The sequence below is a fragment of the Gastrolobium bilobum genome, unplaced genomic scaffold, assembly GCF_033153095.1.
Source record: "Gastrolobium bilobum isolate Gb01-03AN ecotype WA unplaced genomic scaffold, APGP_CSIRO_Gbil_v1 utg221724, whole genome shotgun sequence".
In the NCBI taxonomy this organism is placed as follows: Eukaryota; Viridiplantae; Streptophyta; class Magnoliopsida; order Fabales; family Fabaceae; genus Gastrolobium; species Gastrolobium bilobum.
In genome coordinates this window covers 12194-29646 of record NW_026899115.1, presented here as the reverse complement: position 1 = coordinate 29646, position 17453 = coordinate 12194, and the positions used below count along the sequence as shown (strand labels likewise).

Genomic DNA, 17453 nt, shown 5'->3' with positions numbered 1-17453 from the left:
ATCACATTTTTCCAATATTTGCTATAGGTTGCTTGTGTGTGAATGGTTGTGATTTAGACTCTTACAAAATAAAAGAGTAGTAAACGAAAGTTTATAATAGGTAAATTTTTGGACTTTGGGGTCAATCCCCTTGTGTGATTCACTATGCTCCTTTGGGAATAATGGTTTATTATGATTGTGCATTGTGGTGTTAGACCTAGTATGATGCATGATAAGATGTATGAGACAAAATCAAATTAGATAGTAAACAAAAACTTCTTTGGGGATTTCATCCTTTGGGACTACTCTCAGAAGTATACATTCCTTGGTGATTTCATCCTATAGGACAACCCTTGGAATTGTACTCATGCATTTTCCTTAAGGATTTCATCCTTTGGGACATCCTTTGGAAATGCTATGGTTGGCTAACCAGAAACAGAATAGACAGAATAGAACAGAATAGAAGAAACTTCCCTTGGAAAGCCTTCGGGACATCCTTAGGGTACAGACACCTAAGAGACACAACCCTTGTGATACTCTCTTGGAAGTTCCATTACAGATTTCATGATGTATACATGCTTTGTTTTAAGGATTTCACGGTTGAATCCGGAGGACCTGCACTTCATCTTGATCCAAATTGTTTCTCTTTCTTCAACTCAGATTTAAGTTATGTGATTGCACCTAAGGTAAGTGATTAAACATTAGATTTAATGTTTAGGTTGATTAACCTGATGATCTTAAGTCAAACGGGCTGATACTCCGCGATTGCGCGAATAGATGCACCATATTGATCAAACGCTAGGCGATCGTCTAGAGAGGGGTTCCTAAGCAATTGCAGGGATTTCGAATTGCTTAGGATCAACCACGATTTGGTAATCCTTTGTTCAATGATTGATATCTTGGAATCCTAATTCTTGGGTTGGTTGCTTTTAATTGATAATTTTAGTTTTTAAATCCTTGTTTTTACTTTTATTTTTAATCACACAAACCCCTTGTTTTACTTCTTATTTTTAATTGATCGATTAAGATCCTTGCAAATTTCTTGAGAGAGATGATTCAGGTTGCCCAATTTATTACAAATCTTTATTTTTACAAACCTGATTAATTTGAGTGAGTTCGACGGCTCACGTAAAATTTGGTGCCGTTGCCGGGGAATTTGTATCGTTCTTTAATCTTTCTTCTTCGTTCTTTAATCTTTCTTTAATCTTTTCTTTGTTCTTTAATCTTTCTTCTTCGTTCTTTAATCTTTCTTTATTGTTCTTTTTGTCTTCTATCTTTTGTTTGTTGTTTTCTGTTTTGTTTTCTGCGTTTTGTGTTTTCTTTCTCGCTTTTTTTTTCGTTTTCTTACTGATTTTCGTTTAGGTGAGTCTAAAAAAAATTATTGTTGCTCTGTTTTCATTTTTTTTGTTTCTGTTATATCTCTATTCTCTTTCTGTTCTGTTTTTTTCGTTTTTGTTTTGTTTTGTTTTTCGTTTCTGCATTGTGTGCCCTGTTTCTGCATTCTTTTCATTCTCTTTGATTTTTAAATGCTGATTATTGATCGTAGGTCATATCAACTCTGTTTCTTATTCATTTTTAATATTTCTTATTTTTTTTCTATTTTACTTCTTTGTTTATTTGCAATTTTGGATGTTTTTGTGATTGAGAAGACGGTTGTCTCACCCAAATCAATCTCAGGAGTTCAATTCTCAAAGGAATTCGACATTCTGAGCAAAAATCACTCCCTAAAAAGGAGTCAAGTCATTCTTAATTTTGCGAAATTCTATCGTTTACTAACCTTTTTTGTTATTTTTTAGTCGTTTCAGGACATAACAAGTATTTTTACACTTGTTCAACTTGCTATGGTCGACCTGAAAATTTGTGAGCTGAAAGAGGCGAACCTCCCGGTCAATAGTCATTCATTCATGATGCAGTTCCTTGATAAGCCAATTTCAATCGTTTACTATTTATTTTTTTTGAAAAAATTTATTTCATTTTTGAGTTCCTAGATAGGATTAGAATTTTTGTGTGGTGGTTTCAGAATTTTTAAAAGGGAAAAGTGTTTGTCCTTTTAAATGACACAACTTATATCCTTTCACTCTCACAAAGAGGTAGGACCCACACCTTTATATTTTTCTGTCCAGTCTCTCTCCTTCTTTATCTATCTCTTTCTCTCACTTAAAATGACACAACTTTACATCCTTTAAAATGATACACACTTTTCCCTTTTTAAAATTCGTTATATATTTTTATGTATTTTTTGGGTCAATTTTCAGTGTTTGTCACAATTTTTGTCTGTTTCGTACGCTTATAGCGATTTTTCCTGCTGTAGCACCTTATGATGCATGATAGGAGTAGTGGTAGTCCTCTTTGTGAACTTTAGCCAGAGATAGAGAGACAATTGCATGCTGCTAAGAGAGCTTGTAGGTTAAGTTATATAGTGCTATGGAACTTGATTCTGTTTCTGAGTATACTGAAAATTCTGATTTTATTTCTTCTTCTGATTTTCCTAGTTCTTCTAGTAGAGTAGATATTATTTTTTCTAATAGTAGAGTCATTAATTCAGAAAATAAAAAAATGGACAATAGAAGTTTAAAGTAGTTAGCTGCATCTGAGGTTGACTACTAACCTTTATGCATTCGTTATCTGAACTTAATATTGCTTTTGAACTTAAGTCTGGTCTAATACATTTGCTTCCAAAGTTTCATGGCCTTGCAGGTGAGGACCCTCATAAGCACTTAAAGGAGGTTCATGTGGTCTGCAGCACCATGAAGCCGCAAGGAGTTGATGAGGAGCAGGTAAAACTGAGAGCTTTTCCTTTTCCCCTGGATGGAGGAGCTAAGGATTGGTTGTACTACCTTCAAGCTTCGTCTATCGAGAGTTGGAATGACATGGCCAGACTGTTTTGGAGAAGTTTTTCCCTTCCTCAAGAGCCACTTCAATCAGAAAGGAGATAAGTGGCATAAGACAAGCAAATGGGGAGAACTTGCATGAATACTGTGAGTGATTTAAAAGACTTTGTGCAAGCTGTCCATATCACCAGATCCCATATCAACTTTTGATTGTGTACTTCTATAAAGGGCTGCTACCAATGGACATAAATATGATAGATGCTGCAAGTGATGGAGTTTTAGTCAACAAGACGCCTGCTACAGCCAAAGAATTGATAGTAGAAATGGCAGCCAATGCTCAGCAGTTTGGCACCATAACAAACAGTTGTGTTGTGTTCCAAGTTCAGACTCCCCCGGTCCAAAACTTGGTAGAAGCAGCAGCATTAGCGTCAAACACAGATAATCAGAGAATAGAGAATAGGCTTGACGAGTTGAGTTCACTAGTGAGACAGTTGGCAGTGACGTAGATAGTGCAGCCTCCCTCTCCACAAGCGAGCAATCCACTCCATCCCACGGATGCTTGCCCTACTCTACAAGAGACCACCCTTCCTGACCAGACAACGGCTGCAGAAGGAGTTTTTCCTATTAAGCCTCGGTATCAGCAATAGAACTTCCTTACCAACAAAGGCAGTTTGCGCCTCCACAGTAGAGGAAAAATTTCCAACAGCTTGCACCTCCACATCAGAGGAAAAATTTCCAACATTTTGCACCTTCACCACAACAAGCACAACAACAACCCAATAGTGGTCCTTCACTGAAAGATTTAGTAAAGCAGCTTGAAACAAGTAATTTGCAGTTCCAGCAGCGTACTGAGTCCACCATTCATAATCTGCAAAATCGAATTGGGCAGTTAGCAACTTCATTGAGCCAGTCCAACCTCAAGGGTCTAGTTCCCTCCCTTCCCAGACAGTTCTAAATTCGAAGGGAAATTTGAATGTCAGTGGCCTGGCAAGCAACTAGAAGAGCCCAAGCAAGCTGCATCTAAGACTGAACCAGCATCAGAAAAAGAGAAGACAGTACAAGAGAAGCAAGGTAATGATGAGCCTGGGTTTTCCATTCTTCTTCCTTTCTTTCAGAGAGCCATCAAATCCAAGAAGTTGGCAGAGACAATACAAGAGAAAGAAATCCTAGAGACATTTAGGAAAGTTGCAATTAACATTCCTTTCTTAGAAGCAATAAAAAAGATTCCCAAATATGCCAAGTTTCTGAAAGAGTTATACCAACAAGAGGCGGCTGAAGGGGGACAAACTAGTAAGTGTGAGCCGAAATGTTTCAACACTCATCTAACCCATGCCTGAGAAGTGCAATGATCCAGGACGTTTACTATTCCTTGCCTTATTGGAAATTATAAATTTGATGATTGCATGCTAGATTTAGGTGCTGCCGTAAATGTTATGCCTAAATGTTGACGTTTAGCAAGTGCACTAATCGTACAAGTAATAAAATGATGAGTAAAGATCGTTCCCACGAGGAATTGTGTTCAAACACCAATATACCATAGAAAACTAATTTGAATCAAATAAGAGTTTGTAAAAATCATGAATAATTTGTCACCAGAAAATTGATTGTAAGTAATTTGACACAAAGTAAATATGGATTAGGAATTAATAAAAACAACAAGTAGTCGGAAAACAACTTTCCTCCATGATAACCCATATAAAAATTGATCATATGATGAATTCCTTTCCATGTGATGTTAATCAACCTTTTACTTATCATCAAGGTGTAATCCCTTACTACCCTGATAGATACATTAATCAGAAACCCCAATCCCTTGGTGATCTCTTTCTTAATACATGCATGAAATACTAAGGTTTTAAGATTACATCAGAATTCTAGCATCAATCCCTTGAGTACTAGAATTCTGATGTTGAGATTATCAAATATAGAAGTTATATAAACATCCCTATTCTATACTACTTTGATAGAAATAATTAACTCAGAAAATCTCAAATCAACACATGAAAAATACTTCATCATATTAATCAAATCAACATAATATTATCATGGAGTTCCATTGCATTCAGACTACAAAGACTCTACTCAGACATGACTAAGGAATAAATAAGAGAAGAAGAAACAAACTTCATTTCCATGTTGAAAGTCTTCAATCTTCAAACTATTACAAGGAAATCCTAATACAAAAACTAAGAGAATTTATAGAGAAGTCAGACTAAGTTTAAGAGAGAGAGAGTTCAGATCCCCCAGATTCTGATCTAAATGTCAAGGCTTTGCCTTATATAGTGTTACAATTAAAAACAGAAAACTGATGTGGGCGCTAAAACGTCCATAAGTGGCCGATGGACGTTTTAGCGTCCATGCTTTACGTATGCTCAACTGCTTTTAACCGATTTCAACGCTAAAACGTTAAGGAATGACCGTTTTAGCGTCCAAACTTGATGAATGCTCAACTAACTTTAACTGACTCCAACGCTAAAACGTTTGATTTGGACGTTTTAGCGGTGAAGACCAGAATCTTTTTCCACTTTAGGGCGCTAAAACGCATATTGCAGGCCGTTTTAGCGCCCAAGACCAGCAATTTTCCATCTTCTTAGTGTAGCATCGCGCTAAAACGCTCTGTGTGGACGTTTTAGCGCTCATCACCAGCAAGTTTTGGCCTCTTCCTGTAACAGGGCGCTAAAACGCTCAGTGTGGACGTTTTAGCGCTCAACACCAACAAGTTTTGGTCTCTTCCTGTAACAGGGCGCTAAAACGCTCAGTGTGGACGTTTTAGCGCTCAACACTTAGGCAATTTTTCTCCTCTTGAGCTTCAGAATCTTCTTCCTTCTCCAGTTGTCTTTCAAGCTTGCTTTTCCTACAAGAATCATACAAATTTCCAATAAAGCTCTTGAACTTGCAATTGAGGACATCTTAGGACATTAACCTTGTTTTTCATCATTTAATCACACAATTTGATCCTAATTCCTGCTAAAAACCATGATGAACTAAGGGTTCATCACAATTCCCAGATTTGAATATTGCTGTCCTCAGCAATAACTTTAAAGACAGAGAAAGACTTGAGATTCTTTACACATGAAATTTATGAGGTTGAATTAAAATATGACAGATCAACTTTCCAAGATACAATCTAACAACCCAGCAATCTATCTTTTACTATGACTTGCTTAACCTCATTACAATGACTTTCAACAGATCAGTAAGATGAAATGCAGAGACCTTCAACACAAAACACCCCCTCACTTGGAACTTCTCAAAAATTGTGAGAATAAACTCTCTTGCACTCTAGTGTCTAAGGGTGTACTCATCACTCAATCTCCACTGCACTCAAACTACTATAAGCTTGCCCATCTTCTCACTTTCCATAGTTACAGTGATTCATAAGCAGAACAAAAGAGGCTTTGGTGGTATGACTTGACTAGGAATAGGATTCTGTATAGAAGAAGGAAAAATGGCTTGGCACGTAGTTGGCTAAAGGTAGGATTTGATGTTGCAGAAGGTTAGATAGATGGATCAGATTCAGATAAGAGGAGGATCACTATTGAATTTATCTATGTACTCCTTAATCCTTCTCATTCTCTTCTTCCTTTTCATTTACTCTTTTCACCACCTTTTCTACAACTTTTCTTTTTCTTGAACTTCCTTCCTCCTTTTCTTCCAACTTTCAACACTTTGTGTTGTTTTGATTTCCCTTTTTCCTCATTTCCTTTTTCTTTTCCTTTTCCTTTTCCAAACCAAGCACTTTGTGCCTTTACTTCCTCATTTCCCTTTTTTTTTTATTGCATTCTTCTTTTTCTCCAAATTTCCAACACTTAACACTTAATATTTTTGTTCATTGCAGAAACACCTTTCTCCTACAGAGCTTTCCTCCTTACCCCTTATCTGAACATATAATCTAAAAATTTAGGATCTGGAATAAGTGCAGGGCTCTTAGTTTTATCACAAAAATTTTGGCTTAAGGCTTCCATGCAATAAGAAAATTTGGTTCAAAAGAAAAATGCCTCAATGAGCTCTACTTTACAAACCATGAACTATTTCAAGTTAGAAACAGGGCAAGTTCTAGAGTTACTCATACAGTGAAGTGCTCTCTGAACAAAAAATTTTCTGTATAGGCTCAATGACTCACAGTTCAGAGTGCATGCTTGAATTCCTCTATATACATCAACCTGATCTCTCTACTCCTCACATAACATGAGTCATGCAAACATATCATTTAGCACATATGCAAGGATTTCAAATTGCATCAAAAATGTTTAATCAATCATGTAAAACTTTGATCATCCTATCCTCATAAAATTCACATCATCTCAACTCTAAATCCAACCTTTGTACATATTAAACACTTCCTAAACTACCTAAGACTATATTCACAAGAATTTAAAAGAAATGATTGAGATGTTTCCCTGTTTGTGGCTCATCAACTGTGTGTCATCATCAACTGTGTGATACCACCATAATCATGTCATTCATTCACACCCCATTCCCAGATTTAAACGTTGCTGTCCCCAGCAACTAATTTAAATCTAAAAAGCAGTTGACAAATTCTGAAACACATTCACATATCAACAAATAGCATCAGTACTATTTCAAAAGTGCATCATTCAAACAGAGAATCGCAATGTACTAACAAATATACAAAATGAAAATAATACCACAAGTAACTAAAAATATCCAAAATAAAACCATAAAAACAGAAAATGTATAAAAACAAAATGAGAAGTCTAGTCAGTAGACTCTTCATCATCACTAAACACCAAATATGAGCCTGGATCAGCAGTAGGCAAGGGGTTGTACTCAGGATCAATACCCCTGTCCTCATCCATAGCACCAGTATCAGCAGCAGCAGCAGCAGTGGTCTCTGTGTAGTAGCATCAACACCAGGCTGTCCATCTGGAGTGGGTGCAGCATGGGAAGATGTAGCACCATCAGCAGGCGCAGCTCCATCCACATGATCAGCATAGTGAGTTCGGGCCATTGCCTCAAAGGCTTCCTCCTCATCAGAATGAGGGTATACAGCAGGCTGGTAATCAATGACATCTAAGCCCTGAGCCTCACATATAGATTTCAACATCGTCACCATATATGTCTGAAATGAGTGCTGGCTGGACTGCATAAACCGGAGACGCCTGCGCAAATGTCTCATTCGGAAGTCAGTGTTCACCGTCCATTGCTCCCCTGACCTTAGCCTCTCTTCGAATTCATCATCACTCTGAGTTGTAGATTTCCTACCAGGAGTCAATCCTGTGACCTCCCCTCCTCCTATCTTCAATTGCTTTGTTATCATTGCGGCATCAATTGTAGGGTGAAATTTAGTTGGTGCCCCATTATCAGTAACATCTACACCAGCTTTCTGACAAAGAAACTGAATCAAAGAACAGTGACCCAAAGCAGCAGAGTCACTGTCAGAGTGAGCCATATCATAAATGCTGTCCTGAAGGAGAATAGGAAGTTCCACATTCGCCCTTGTCATGATAGTGTGAATCAGGACAGCTCTCTTCAGGATAACCTCTGCCTGGTTGGAAGAGGGCATGACATTTGAGATTACAAAGTGAAACCAGACTCTAGCCTCACCATTTAAATGCCTCAACCAAATCAACTTAGGAGCAACCTTATCCTTGGTTAACTCCCAAGTTTCACCAGGTTTGGCTATAGTCTGCAAAATAGGCTCAGCTGCCCCCATCTTGGTCCAGGTGTCAAAGTTTGGGTCACTCCTCCTTGGTGGAATTTCAATATTCTGCCAGTTTCTCCTGAACTCACAACTGGCATTGTGGATATAGTCACAGAACCTTATCTTCAGCAGCTTTTGGATGGTGTGAGCATCATACTTTACTTTCTTTCCCCTCACCCAGCTAGTGAAGGTCCTCTGGCCTCCTTGATCTCCATTAAATGCATTAGCAAAGAATTCCTTTGCTATGTTAGGGCTGCTATCACCCAATATTCTTCCAAAAGTTGCCCAATCCCTGGTCTTCAGCTGAGACTGAAACTGAGGATATTCATCCTGTTCTAGAACACATTTTTTTCTCTCACAAATGGCCTCTTGGAAGTCTTGTCAGTATACCGTTTCTCATGTTCCTCACTTTTCCAAAAGTGAGCATCAAACTGTGGGGTAGGCTCAGCTTCAGTATCTCCTCCTTGATTCACTCGTGCTCGCTTCTTATATCTCTTTTTCCCTTTTGTAGCAGGAGCTGGTTGAGAAGGAGAAGACATTGTGCCTACACAACAAGAGAAAATCAGTCTAAATGTCAAACAATTACCTATCATGAATCCAATTCCACAATTCCCAGATTTAGAACTTTTGTAGTGGGGAATTTGGATCAAAACATGTATGAATTACAACCCCACAATGCCATAATGTAGACCTTCAATTTTGTATGAAACAGGGCCTGGGCGCTAAAACGGTCACATTGAGCGTTTTAGCGTCCTGGCCTTAAACGTGTGTAAAAACTGGACGGGCGCTAAAACGGTCACACTGAGCGTTTTAGCGCTAGGCAAATTTTTGGGTCAGGCATTTCCACGAACACCTTGTGTGTGTGTACGCTGGGTTGTTGCTGAAGACAATTTAGAACCAACACGCGCTGGATTTGTTGTCTCATTCCCAAAATATCAGTCAAAAGCAATGGTTCAGGAGAATAATACAAATAAAACTAAATCAACATGCAATCCTACGAATGATATAGGCAATCAACATGTGAAATGCCCTAGACAATGCCCAATAATCGCATGCTTCAGATATGATATGTGATGGAGGGAAATGAGATGAGTTACATACCGTGATGTTGATGAGAGGATGTGGAAGAAACTACGAAGATGGATGATACAAATGTGAGATAAGGAGTGCGTTGTGGAAAACAGAGGCAAAGTATACGAATGTAAGAGTAAAAGAGAAGAGGAACTCTGTTATATCGAATTAGTGACAGGGCGCTAAAACATTGACTTACCAGCGCTTTAGCGTCCTTGTCCAGAGAAAAATGCACACTTTGTGCAGCACAGCGCTAAAACGGTCAGACTGAGCGTTTTAGCGCTGTTGGCCAGAGTGCATGGATTGGTGTTGTTAGTGAACGCTAAAACGCTCATAATGAACGTCTTAGCGCGCACAACCAGAGAGTTTCATAATGATGGAACTCTTGGGACGCTAAAACAGTCAGGTTTGACGTTTTAGCGCCCAGCACATAGCAAAAAATTTCTCTTTGATTTTTCAAAAATTTTCCCCCGTTTCTTCTTCATCTTATAGGTATGGTATGAACATGGAATTACATACCTAGTTCAGTGGGTTGCCTCCCACTCAGCGCTTGTTTAACGTCACGAGCCTGACGGGTATGATCTATTTTACCTCTAATAGAGCAACTGTCAGTAGTTGCCTATCCACAGCACTTCCAACATATAACTTCAATCGATGACCATTGACTGTAAAACTTCTGTCCGAATCCAAAGAACTGATTTCTACAGCCCCATACGGTTTCATATCTTTTACCACAAACGGTCCAGACCATCTAGACTTTAACTTCCCTGGAAACAGTTTCAACCTGGAATTGAACAGAAGTACTTGATCCCCCACCTTGAAGTCTCTAGGTGTGATCTTCCTATCATGCCATAGCTTTGTCTTTTCCTTATACAAACTGGCACTTTCATAAGCAGACAAACGAAATTCATCCAATTCATCCAGTTGTAATAATCTTTTCTGTCCCGCTGCTTTGGAATCAAAATTCAGATATCTCACAGCCCACAAAGCCTTGTGCTCCAATCCAACTGGCAAATGGCATGCTTTTCCAAACAGCAACTGAAATGGAGACATCCCAATAGGAGTTTTGAAAGCGGTCCTATATGCCCATAAGGTGTCATCAAGTTTCTTGGACCACTGGGTCCTAGCATTCCCAACAGTCTTCTCCAATATTCTCTCCAATTCCCTGTTGGAAATCTCAACCTGACCACAAGTCTGTGGGTGATATGGAGTGCTTATTTTATGTCTCACTCCATACTTAGCCAAGGCATACTCCACCATCCTATTATCAAAATGAGTGCCCCCATCACTGATGATAGCTCTAGGGACTCCAAATCTTGAAAATATATTCTTTCTCAGAAAAGCAATCACCACCCTGGAATCATTGGTTGGTGTAGCTATGGCCTCAACCCATTTGGAAACATAATCAACTGCCACCAATATGTACTTGTTAGAGTAAGAAGAAGGGAAAGGTCCCATAAAATCCATACCCCAAACATCAAAGATTCCACTTCCTGGATATTGTTCAACGGCATTTCATGTCGCCTAGAAATATTCCCAGTTCTCTGACAGTTATCACATGCCTCCACAAACTTCTTTCCATCCTTGTATAAAGTGGGCCAGTAGAAGCCATTCATCAATACTTTTGCTGCAGTTCTCTCACCTGCAAAATGTCCACCATATGCAGAACCATGACAATGCCACAACACATCCTTCTGTTCTTCCTCTGGAATACACCGTCGGATCACACTATCTAAACATCCATAGAAAAGATATGGCTCATCCCAAATATACCTCTTAACATCATGCAGAAATTTCTTCCTCTGTTGCCATGTTAAATCCTTAGGCATCAATCCAGCAGCTTTATTATTGGCAAAATCAGCAAACCATGGTGGGGTACTGATAAATAAGACTTTATCCCCAACCATCTCTGTTACAGCACATATTGCCAAAACATGTTCATCAGGAAACTCTTCTCTGATCACTACTTCTGGTCCTTCTTGAAGCTCTTTTTCTGTAATCCTGGATAAGTGATCAGCCACCAAATTTTCAACTCCCTTTTTGTCCTTGATTTCTACCTCAAACTCTTGCAACAGTAACAACCAGCGGAGAAATCTGGGTTTAGCATCCTGCTTGCTTAACAAATACTTTAAAGCTGCATGGTCAGTGTATACAATAACTTTTGATCCTAACAGATATGGCTTGAATTTGTCAAATGCATACACAATAGCCAGTAATTCTTTTTCTGTAGTAGCATAATTCTTTTGTGCATCATTTAAGATCTTACTGGCATAGTAAATGACATGCAACAATTTATTCACTCTTTGGCCCAATACCACTCCTACGGCATAGTCACTGGCATCACACATTAATTCAAATGGTAATGAAAAATCAGGTGCCATCATGATAGGTGCAGTGGTCAACTTTTCTTTTAAAACATGAAATGCATGCAAACATTCATCATCAAACAGGAATTCTTGGTCCTTAACTAATAACTTGCATAAGGGCTTAGCAATTTTTGAAAAATCTTTTATGAACCGCCTATAAAATCCTGCATGACCAAGAAAACTCCTCACACCCTTAACATTTACAGGTGGATGAAGTTTCTCTATCACAGAAATTTTTGCACTGTCCACCTCAATTCCATTCCTATACACCTTGTGTCCAAGAACTATACCTTCTGTCACCATAAAGTGACACTTCTCCCAGTTCAAAACCAAATTACAGTCTTGACATCTTTTCAAAACAGAATCTAAATTCCCTAGACATACATCAAAATCAGAACCAAATACAGAAAAATCATCCATAAAAATTTCAATGCATTCTTCTATCATATCAGAAAAAATGGAAAGCATGCACCTTTGAAATGTGGCAGGAGCATTGCATAAACCGAAAGGCATCCTCCGGTATGTGAATATTCCATATGGACATGTAAAAGCAGTCTTCTCCTGATCCTCTGGTGCCACAGCTATCTGATTGTACCCTGAATAACCGTCCAAGAAGCAATAGAAAGCATGTCCTGCCAACCTCTCTAGCATCTGATCCAAGAAAGGAAGTGGAAAATGATCCTTCCTGGTTGCCTTATTCAGCCTCCGGTAATCAATGCACATTCTCCAGCCAGTGATTGTCCTTGTGGGAATCAACTCATTGTTCTCATTTTTCACCACAGTCATCCCCCCTTTCTTGGGCACGATCTGCACAGGACTCACCCAAGCACTGTCTGAAATTGGGTAAATCATCCCAGCATCAAGCAACTTCACCACCTCCTTCCTCACTACTTCCTTCATAGTGGGGTTGAGTCTCCTCTGTGGTTGCCTTACTGGTTTGACCTCTTCTTCCATCAATATTTTGTGAGTGCAAAAGGAAGGATTAATACCCTTGAGATATGAAAACTGCCATCCAATAGCCATTTTATTCTTCTTGAGTACCTTAATCAACTTCCCTTCTTCCTCATCAGACAACATTGCATTAATGATTGCTGGATATGTTTGATCATCCCCAAGGAACACATACTTCAAATGTGAAGGTAATTATTTAAGTTCTACCTTAGGTGTTCCTTTTGGAATGTCATCAATCTTCTTCTCAAGCTCTTCCACTTCTGGCTCTTCTTGGTAATCCTCTGTACCTGTTTCTTCTTCTGATCTTTGTTCCTCAACTGAGAATTCTTCTTTTTTATTCACTTCTTCCACAACCTCCTGCATCACATCCAATCTAAAACAATCCTCCACATCAACAGGATGCTTGATGGTTTCAAATACATCAATTGTGACTGTTTCCTCATCCACCCTTAGCAACAACTTTCCTTGTTCAACATCTATCAAAGATCTTGCAGTTGCTAAAAAGGGTCTTCCTAACAATAAAGGACTTTCTGTATCCTCTTCCTCCATGTCAAGAATCACAAAATCCACTGGAAAAATAAACTTGTCTACTTTGACCAAGACATCTTCAACCACACCTTCAGGCCTCTTGATAGATCTATCTGCAAGATGCAGAATAAGATTGGTCTCCTTCAAAGTGTTAATTCCCAAAGCTCTACATACTGTCAACGGCATTAAGTTTATACTGGCTCCCAAATCACACAATGCCTTTCCCACCTCCACATCTCCTATAGCAATAGAGATACTGAAGCTTCCTGGATCTTTCATTTTTGTTGGAAGCTTCTTCTGGATTAGGGCACTACACTCTGCTGTTAGGGCCACTGTCTCACCATCAGTTAATTTCCTCTTCTTAGTAAGAAGATCCTTCATGAATTTTGCATAGTGAGGCATATTTTCCAGTGCTTCAGAAAATGGTATGTTAATTTGTAAATTTCTGAAGATATCCAGAAATCTTGCATAGTGCTGTTTCTGAATCTCTTTCTTCAACCTCTGAGGGTAGGGAACTTTAGCATAAGGAGATAAACTAACTGACTGTTCTTTCTTGTCAGCCATCTTCTTCTTTTACCACTTCATCATCTTTTGTGGGCAAGCATTTTTACCAACTTCTACCTCTCCTTCATTCTTATTGTCCTTCCCTTCCTCTTCTTTGTCAACTCCAGCTATAACATCTCTAACAACTACTTCCTTCTCACTTTTCTCATTTCTCAGTTTCTCTACTTCATCATCAGAGACTACATCTTCAACCACAACCTCTTCTTCATTCTTTTTATTTTCCACCTTCTTTTTCCCTGGTTGAAGTACCAACCCACTTCTTGTCATAATTGCTTTACAGTGCTCCTTAGGATTCACTAGTGTATCACTTGGAAATTTCCCTTGTGGTCTCTCTGATATCTGTCTTGATAATTGACCAATCTGGGTCTCCAAATTTATGATTGATGCTTCCTGATTTCTGAAAGAAGTTCTGGTCTCCTGCATGAATGCAGTTGTCTCTTCCCTGAATGAAGTAGAACCCTGAATATAATCCTGAGTTGTCTTAGATAACTGAGCAAACGCTTTCTCCCATGCAGCAAGATCACTTGACTGCTCCTTCATATGTGGTGGTGGAGGATGTAATGGTGGATTCAATTGATGGTTGGAACTATAGCTGAATCCTGGGTGTTGATTCTTGTTTTTCCATGGTGGCATATAAACATTCTTTCCCTGATTGTTGTAGTTCCTTTGATTATTTTGATCATACCACTCTCCATTCACCTCTGCTTGTTCTGATGATCCCCCATAATCACACTCCTCTGTCACATGGCCCTTGCCACAGATAGCACATACACTCTTTGTTTCCGCAGAAGCTACCTTTTGTGAAGAGAGTTGCTTAATAAGGGTATCTAATTGTTGCTGTTGTTGTCTCTGTGTCTGCATCAGTTGATCATTCCTTGCCAACAGAGCATCATACCCATCCAACCTGATAATTCCTGTCCTTCTGTCAGCCACTGGGGCATTATCAAATTCTTGAGATGCTAATGACTCAAAGATATCCAAGGCTTCTTGAGGGGTATTGGTAGTCAATGATCCACCAGCAGTGGCATGCACCAAGGTTCTAGTGTTAGTGGTCATTCCTTGCAGGAAGATTGCTGCTTGTTGCCATGCCTCAATTCCATGCTGTGGACATTTCCTCAACAAAGTCTTGAATCTCTCCCAAGCCTCATAAATAGATTCTGACTCATTCTGCTTAAAGCTTGTAATCTCATCCTTCAACTTGGCCCTCTTGGATGCTGAGAAAAACCTTTGCAAGAATTTGGTTTGCAAATCATCCCAAGTTGTTATACTTCCTTGTGGCAATGATTGCAGCCATCTCCTTGCATCATCTGTCAGTGAATGAGTGAATAGTCTCAACAGAATTGCATCTCTTGTGACACCATTTATCTTCACAGTATCACTCAACAATAGGAAGTTCTCTATGTGCAAGTAAGGGTCCTCCGCACTGGTTCCAGCAAACTGATCCTTCTGCACCAAATGTATCAAAGCAGGCTTCAATTCAAAGTTGTTGGGCTCCACTGTTGGGCGCACAACGCTCCCAATTGGAGGAATCACTGCAGGAGTCATGTACTCTCCCAGTGTCCTCTGTGGTGGTGGTGGTCTGTGATTCTCTGCCATTATATCTTCCTGATTAACTGTACTTGATTCACCAATTTCTTGCAACTGTCTCCTTTGCCTGGCTGCCCTTTTGTGCTTCCTCAATGTCCTTTCTAATTCTGGATCATACAACAACAAATTTGGATCAAGTGTACCTCGCATATACCAGAATCAAAATTGACCAGAAACTTAACATAAACTAAAATACTGAAAATAAAAGGATTCAATCTCAGAATTCTATAGTATCAGTTAGTGTTGAAAAACAAATTCCCCGGCAACGGCGCCAAAAACTTGTTGGACGTTTAGCAAGTGCACTAATCGTACAAGTAATAAAATGATGAGTAAAGATCGTTCCCACGAGGAATTGTGTTCAAACACCAATATACCATAGAAAACTAATTTGAATCAAATAAGAGTTTGTAAAAATCATGAATAATTTGTCACCAGAAAATTGATTGTAAGTAATTTGACACAAAGTAAATATGGATTAGGAATTAATAAAAACAACAAGTAGTCGGAAAACAACTTTCCTCCATGATAACCCATATAAAAATTGATCATATGATGAATTCCTTTCCATGTGATGTTAATCAACCTTTTACTTATCATCAAGGTGTAATCCCTTACTACCCTGATAGATACATTAATCAGAAACCCCAATCCCTTGGTGATCTCTTTCTTAATACATGCATGAGATACTAAGGTTTTAAGATTACATCAGAATTCTAGCATCAATCCCTTGAGTACTAGAATTCTGATGTTGAGATTATCAAATATAGAAGTCATATAAACATCCCTGTTCTATACTACTTCTTTGATAGAAATAATTAACTCAGAAAATCTCAAATCAACACATGAAAAATACTTCATCATATTAATCAAATCAACATAATATTATCATGGAGTTCCATTGCATTCAGACTACAAAGACTCTACTCAGACATGACTAAGGAATAAATAAGAGAAGAAGAAACAAACTTCATTTCCATGTTGAAAGTCTTCAATCTTCAAACTATTACAAGGAAATCCTAATACAAAAACTAAGAGAATTTAGAGAGAAGTCAGACTAAGTTTAAGAGAGAGAGAGAGAGTTCAGATCCCCCAGATTCTGATCTAAATATCAAGGCTTTGCCTTATATAGTGTTACAATTAAAAACAGAAAACTGATGTGGGCGCTAAAACGTCCATAAGTGGCCGTTTTAGCGTCCATGCTTTACGTATGCTCAACTGCTTTTAACTGATTTCAACGCTAAAACGTTAAGGAATGACCGTTTTAGCGTCCAAACTTGGTGAATGCTCAACTAACTTTAACTGACTCCAACGCTAAAACGTTTGATTTGGACGTTTTAGCGGTGAAGACCAGAATCTTTTTCCACTTTAGGGCGCTAAAACGCATATTGCAGGCCGTTTTAGCGCCCAAGACCAGCAATTTTCCATCTTCTTAGTGTAGCATCGCGCTAAAACGCTCTGTGTGGACGTTTTAGCGCTCATCACCAGCAAGTTTTGGGCTCTTCCTGTAACAGGGCGCTAAAACGCTCAGTGTGGACGTTTTAGCGCTCAACACTTAGGCAATTTTTCTCCTCTTGAGCTTCAGAATCTTCTTCCTTCTCCAGTTGTCTTTCAAGCTTGCTTTTCCTACAAGAATCATACAAATTTCCAATAAAGCTCTTGAACTTGTAATTGAGGACATCTTAGGACATTAACCTTGTTTTTCATCATTTAATCACACAATTTGATCCTAATTCCTGCTAAAAACCATGATGAACTAAGGGTTCATCACTAAATCTATTTATGATTATCTTGGTCTTGGTCCTTTACATGCCACTGGTATTGTTATCCAGTTAGCTAATAGGAGTAGTGCTCACCCTTCTATTTTAATTGAGGATGTGTTAATTAGAGTGAATGAATTGATTTTTTCTTCTG

At 38.7% G+C, this 17453-nt stretch overlaps 1 non-coding gene across 1 annotated transcript; it reads left to right on the top strand.

Annotated features, from left to right (window-relative positions):
* The first annotated feature begins 15048 nt into the window (after positions 1 to 15048).
* LOC133287373 (small nucleolar RNA R71) lies at positions 15049 to 15155 on the top strand. Its single transcript, XR_009748233.1, has one exon. It is a non-coding gene; the product is annotated as a small nucleolar RNA R71 (small nucleolar RNA).
* Positions 15156 to 17453: the final 2298 nt, after the last annotated feature.